The sequence below is a fragment of the Agelaius tricolor genome, unplaced genomic scaffold (assembly GCF_023055355.1).
Source record: "Agelaius tricolor isolate 1412-34295 unplaced genomic scaffold, bAgeTri1.0.p SCAF_2, whole genome shotgun sequence".
Classification (NCBI taxonomy): Eukaryota; Metazoa; Chordata; class Aves; order Passeriformes; family Icteridae; genus Agelaius; species Agelaius tricolor.
In genome coordinates this window covers 5,710,851-5,718,010 of record NW_027269262.1, presented here as the reverse complement: position 1 = coordinate 5,718,010, position 7,160 = coordinate 5,710,851, and positions in this window count along the sequence as shown.

Here is a 7,160-nt window from a genome sequence, read left to right as displayed (position 1 = left end):
AAGACACTTATCCAAGAAGACATAATGGCTAAAATGTAGGACTGGATGGATGGAGAGACCAAGATAAATGCACTGGTGCCAATGTGACTGGGTACTGGTGCACCAGGAAAGAAAGCCTGCTGAGATTTCCGTGGCAAATGGGAATTGAAAAGGAAGCCTCAGCTGTCAAAAGGGAGAGGCAAAGATGGAGCTCTGGAAGCCAAGGAGAGCCAAGCGTTGAGGGGGAAAAGAAAGTAAGAGACAGGGATCAGTGAAGATACAAAAAAAAACAACATCATTTAAGGAGGCAGAAGTCACAGGGGTGATTTCAGTAGAGTGATGAGAGAAGATAGTAGAATGTCAGAATGCAAGACAGAGTAGAAAAGCTTGGAAGTACTCTTCTGTGTGTGAGTTGTGGTTTTAGTCTTGGTGAGATCTGAATCAAAGAAATGAGGAGATGTTGTGATTATTGAGAATAAGTGTGCACTGCAGGAAAGGTAGTGAAGGCTCTGAAGGACAGAGGGAACAAGACAGAGAAGTGTTACGAGCATGTGAAAGAGAGGTGGTGTGAGTATTGGTATCTTCAGGAACTGGTTTATGCAGTTTTGCACTGTGAAAAGAACTCACAGGAGAAAGCTTGGTATCACAGGTAGGGAAGATGTTTTCAGAGATTTTTCCTTCCTCTATCTGAAACTTGATGGATGTACATGGATCCTTTAGCATCAAGGCTGGTTTTCAGACAAACCAGCAAGACAGAAAGGAATAATTGACCATAAGGAGAGATAGTTAAGGGAATGGAAGGAAAGAATTTGGTTGAGAAATATGGAACTATCAAGGTAGCCTAACTGGCATCCATTATCTACCATTTCCTACAGCATCATCATTTCCCAATATCAACTGTACTGAAATTCTATGTAATGACAAGAGGGATTCAGGTCACCTGGAAGACCAGCAGCTGTACCTGCTGATTTCTAGGGTTATACCTGTCTCTCTTTCGTGAAAGATGAGAAGCAGGAAAAGAAAAAACAGTTTTCAAAGTCAGGGTCAGCAGAGATGAGCACACCATTTGCATTTTACTTTATTTATGTGGGCTAGCTCAGCGGGCAAAGTCTAGAATACTGATAAAAGATTCTGTAACAAAAAAAATATGTAGCAAAAAAGTAGTGACTGCATATAATCTTCTTCCATTATGTAAATGAGGCACTCTTGGTGGGGGGGACATTGGAGGGTGTGTCATATTTAATTTCACTCAGGAAATACAGATGTAGGCTAGACAAAAAGGCACCTGATATTCTACCAAGGAAATATTTTGTGAAAAAAGAGGTTCATCTGGGCCCCATGGCTGTCACATAATCCTGCTCCTAGGTGGTACCTACTGTATTGGGTCTGTATGTTCTCCCTCTGTTTTCAATCTAATCAGCTCACAGAGCTGGCTCTGTCCTTGGTTGCTGGCACAGAAACCCTCAGTTAGTCCTCTATAGAAAGGAAAACCTTTTACAGCTTGGATCCTATCATCTTCCAAAACATAACTGCTCTTCCCTTTACCCCACACATCCCATTAGCTCAAGCACAGGTTTTTGTCCCTCCCTTCCTACAAAGTAGCATGGAGTTACTGAGTACAGAGCATCTCTTCATGGCCCTGTGGTTGTGGAAGCCACTGGGGACATGTGTTTGAGGGGTGCTAGCACTGAACATGCCTTACTGAGGCAGCTCAAGGAATACACAGACATGTGCAAAATAATCAGTAGCCATGTGGTTTTCCTTGCCTGAGGCTTCGTAGCTTTCTTAGGGCTGTGATCAGAGACTTGGGTGCCTTCTGCTCTCCTCCAAATCATAGGAATCTTACCCTTTAGTTTGAGTTGGAACTCACAGCTACACCAACGTGCTACCAAAGGAGGCTTGTCTGCTCTGCTCTGCTCAAGCTTTCTGTGCCTGTGAGAGCACCCCCCAGCCTGTCAAGCCCACAGTGGGATTAGACAGCTCGTGTCACCTTTAATAATTTTAATAATTACTTGCTGCCAAAAGGGGAGATCCCACTCCACCTCCTCCCCAGCCGTGTACCCCAGCAGCTTCCCTTCCTGTGGCACTGGAGCTCATCTAGACTCACAGCAAGGATCTCAAGGAACCTAATCCAGCAGAAAACTAACTGTGACACAGAGGGTGAGCAGTATTTTTGCTGGAATGGCTAGAGGAACCATCTCAGCACAGGATCACATTAGCACAACCTGTGGGAGGCAGGATTGCCCTGTGTGGTGTCAGAGAGCTGTCAGAGAGCCTTGGCTGTACCATCACACCATACCCCACAGCACTGAAGAATCCATGCTTAATGCTATTTCATGCTCTGCATACAAGAAAATTCTTCCATGCCTCTCTCCTGGACATCAGGAAAACTAGGCAAAACTGATTCATCCTCCAGCCATCTGACTTTCCAGAGATGGTCCTATTTTGAATGGGAGCACTTGACTTTGACTAAATCTCTGCTTTCTCATCTCTGGAAGGTGTGGGACATGGATCTGACGGTTCAGCTCCACATCCACCAGTACATTCAGTAACTCATCAATTTCTTAACATGAATCAGAATACAAGAATTTATACACAGGCACAGTCCTCAGATTGTCACAGACAGAAATGATGAAGAATCTACACGTTGACCCAGAGGATGTGTTAATTTGTTCCTAATTATATTGGCTCTGGTACCAGAACAGGGATAAGTAGGTACTGAATTGAGATGAATTTATGTCTATTTTATATTGAACTGACATATGTTTCAGTTTCCAGCACTATTATAAAAATTAAAATATGTAAAATACAGCATGTGTTGTATTTTGATTAATTGGGGTAAAAAATAATCAGGTGTTTTAACCCTTTGAACAAATTTTTATTAGAAAATTTTTGTCACTCCCTACTCTGGCTTGCAGTGACCCTACATTGATATATTTTCTTCTAGGTGTCTTCCTTTTTTCTTTTCCTTCATGCTTTATCTGTTGGCACAGATAAACCCAAATTTCATCATTGTGTATCCAGGTCTAAACAGCCAACTTACTGTCTTTTAACTGTTAGTTTTTAATTTTGTAGGTCTTGGATCTGTAATGTCAGACAAGAAAAGTTAAAAGTATTGCACACTCAAGTCTCTTGCAATGTCTCGTCCATGAACATAATAATTTTACTTGGATCCAACATAGATCCGAGATAGAAAACTTGAAAAAATATTTGTGAAATGAGAATTCTGTCTTCAGTTATGGTAATTAAAAGCACATTTGTGAAACTACAGGTGTTCCGTTGTGTTGGCTTATATCATAATGCTATAATACCTGTACAATACAACTACTGTTGTAATAATTTGATTTGGTTTTGTCTAAACTTTAAATAGTATAACAAAATCTTCTGGGTAAATAAATGCGCATACAGAAACCTTATGTCATCACATAGGCTTCTAGACATAGCACTGTATGTTCATTTGGAGAGTAAGGTAGACACTATTCTCTAATAAACACCTCTTAACTCGGTTTATTTCCTTGGAGAGATACTCATTTGTTTACAGAAAACAGCCTCCTCCCGTCCAAGGAAGTTATGCCATCAGTGCGCCCCACAGGAAACCTTGGGCTATGGGGCCTTGGCAGCATGCCAAAGTGGATGTATTTCAGATCAACTCACAAATTTGCCCAGTGACTGGTTTTACATGACTAAATGTGTGGGTTTTTTTTCCCTAGGAAAATGTTTCCTAGAAATGTTTCAATAGTGGTTTTCAGAGGCACTGCTGTGCACCTCGCTGCCTGTGGCCACCTCAGCAGGTGCTAGGTGACTTAGAGTGACTTCTACTCTGCTGCTTGCAGTAGCTCAGACAGCTTTGAATGAATCACAGGATTCCAAGAATTAGCAACAAACCTCATCACGTGGGCAACCTGCAGCACAGGAGCTGTCAGAACAATGTGGTGACTAAGGGAGCTGATGTGATCCCTGTATGTAGAATTCCTTCTGTGGGAGGAGAGAGGTGATATTACAGTAACAGTAAGGGAATGGTGTGTCTTGTTCTGGTGCCCACACTTGAGAAAAATTATGTTGACAATTTCAGCTTCACAAAGGAGTAATAAGAGTTACATGATATCTAAGCAAAGCTGATTTATGGCAAAAGACTTATAATCAGTCTTTTTATTTTATTGAAAAGGAGACTAAGAGCAAACCTAGTGATGAACAGCAGGTTGTGCAGGTTCTCAACTGCAAAGAGCTCTGTCATCATCTACAGACAAAAAAAGCATAGCCACATTTCATGGCAGGTGAAAGCTAGAAATAAAGTAGGTAGAGTAGTTCAGGGGTGAAGATCAATTAACTTCATCAGAGGATTGTCCTTGGATCATATTCTGTCTTAAAAACCCCAGAAGCCCTTTTAATTATGATGAAAAAGGTGTCAGGAAATGTGTGCATGAATAATTGAGATGATATGCTCTGTAAATAGGGCCAAATGAAACTTCCCTCCACAGAACTTGAAAGTGCTGACTGGGACACGCACTTGAAAATCTCCTAAGGGAGGATTGTGCAAATCAAGGCCTCTTTTGCTGCTATGGGCAGTTCCAGAAGACACTGCTTATGGCCTTTCCAAAAGCATGATTGTCTTCTATTCCTTCCTGTGCCATCTCTGCCACATTAGCCTGTAAATCAGTAAGTCATTCATCCTCAAATTCCTCCTCAGTGCTGGTCTTTCATGTATTTGGGGAAAAATTCTCCTGTGCTTCCCTCCCATTAAAATCAATGAGTTTTCAGGCTGTCAAAAGAAAAACAGAGGTCAGGCTTTTTGAATGCAGCAAGTATCCTACTGATTGTGTCCAGGTGAAGAGCTGGCGGGCATCCTTCACTTCTTTGACTTCACATCAATTTATTTCATGTAGTCTATTTAGATGCTAAGTGCTTTAAAGTGCAAATTGTCATTTCTATGGATGTAGTGTTTAGCACAGCTGAAGCCTGTCTTGATTGAGGGCTCTAGATTCAACCTGAATGCAGATAATAGAAATTTATAATAAGACTTCAATTAATGCTTAGTCTCCCATGCTGTATAGTTTGACATCAGTGCTGCTTTTTTACTGTGAGCATTTACAGAAGTTAGTCTTTCTAAGAGGACTCATTAAATGAAGGAGGATTTTGTACTTTGTCTTGTAGAAAATATTTCCAGTAGTGGACTGTTTCTTCTACGTGATCATGCGCTCAAAGAAGAGCAGAAGAAATCAGCATTTGCTAATCAACAACTAATCTGAATCCAGGTATGGACTGAAATGAAAATTTCAAATAAAAACAACTTTTAGCTTATGTGGGCACTCAGCAATGCCTGAGCAGGTCCTTGAGTGCCTGCTCTCAGCTCTCTGTACGTAGCTTTAGTTGCTATCAGGTCCTGGTTGAAATTCAAATCAGTTCCAGCATTGCTGCTGTCTCTTCTAATTGTCTGTGTCCATGCACTTAGTTGGTGGGAGGGACAGAGGAGCCAAGCACGCAGAAAGGACCAAATGTTTTCCAACACATGCTAGGCTATTCAGAAAAATGGTAGGGATGCAGGAGCCTGACACTGGACAAGCATTGGGATTCCCAATGTCCTGCCACAGAGCACTCTGTCAGGAAGCAGAGACTTCTTTTTTTGTTAGTGTTAGAAGCAGGTTCCAGCAGTTGGAAACCACAGTTCAGCTGGCAATCAGTGCTGTGCAGCAGCAGAAGCACATCAAAAAATTCTGGCTGACCTATCCATATTCATCTGCTGTCCCAAGGAACATGTGGCTGGAGAGGGATGCTGGCACTCCTGCAAGGGACAGGTCTGCTACCTAGGCATGATGTGGGCAGCAGTCAAGCCCCTCTCACCCAGGTAACCCCTCAGGCCCCATGAGAGGGGCTGGTCTCTCTCCTGCAGCACAGGGCCAGGAGTGGAGCCCTGGGATGCTTCATGAGGATGCTGCTGTGGGGAAGGGTCAGTGAGGGAGCTGGCCCCATGCCCTGGAACAACACGTGCGATGATTTGAGGAATCCATCCCAGCCAATTCACTCTTCAGACCTTCATAGCTCTGTGTGTGTGTGTGTGATGCAAACTCTGCTTTGAGAGACTCTGCTCCTGGTGTACAACCTCCTGCTGGGCAGTGTTTCCAAGTGCTTCTGGCGATGGGCTGGCCAGGTGTTATTAAACTGTAATGATCTGTTCACCCAGAACCCAAAAGGTAGGCAGCTGCAACCCAGGGCAAAGTAGTTTTTAAACCTGACCTTCAGCTTGGCAGTAGCTAAGCAACATATTCCATATTGAGGGATTTCAGTCACATGATGAGGTTATTTTGAAAGTATGAGTGGCCTGAAAGAGACAAGTAGAAAGCCTTGAGGGCTGTTTGAAAGAAAAACAGAAGAAACAGGACTAATATCACAGACTGTGATTTGCAGTTCTGTGCAGTAGCCTAAAGTCAGAGGAGTTTGCAAGATAATCTTACGGAAAAGAATAATAAAAAAATACGAGGAAAAAATGAAAGACATGAGAGACAAATGAAAGTAGATGATGAAAGAAGATGTTAATTACTTAACTCCATCCATGCATTCCTTCTACTGCCAAGGGCTGAAGACAGTAACTCCTCCAGGACTGACTGCTTCCACTAATTTTCTGAAGAGCTGAATGAAGTTGAGAGTTCTCAAAATACCAGAGCTACAAAATAAGCTAGCGGGAAACCTTTCAAACATTAGTCCTGGGACTGTGTGGCCATTCACACAGCCTGGGCAGAGCAAAGAGCTGAAGTGCATGTGTACACATCAATTCCCAGTAAAGGGCCTCAGGATGTCAGCTGCATTGCAGATGCCCCAAGGCACCCATTGATCAAGAGGGCTCTATGCCATAATTCTTGCTGTGGTGGATAACTTCCAGCTGAATGCTCTATCAGCAAGAACATGGAAAAACATCACGAAACAGGCTTCAGAACTCACTAAATAGTACTCATGAGTCAAACACATCAGTTACATCCAGAATCTGCAAAAAGTATATCTATTTTACTTCCAGAAGCTGTGGATAATTATTTTTCCAGGGCTGTAGCCATTTCTGCTACTCTTGATCATCTAAAAAAAAAAAAAAGAAAATAAAATTCATTAATAGAGACATAATCTAGAAAACATGACATCTTCTAATAAAAACTTTGCCTGGCCAAAGCAAAGTTCCTTTACTACATGATGCTTGA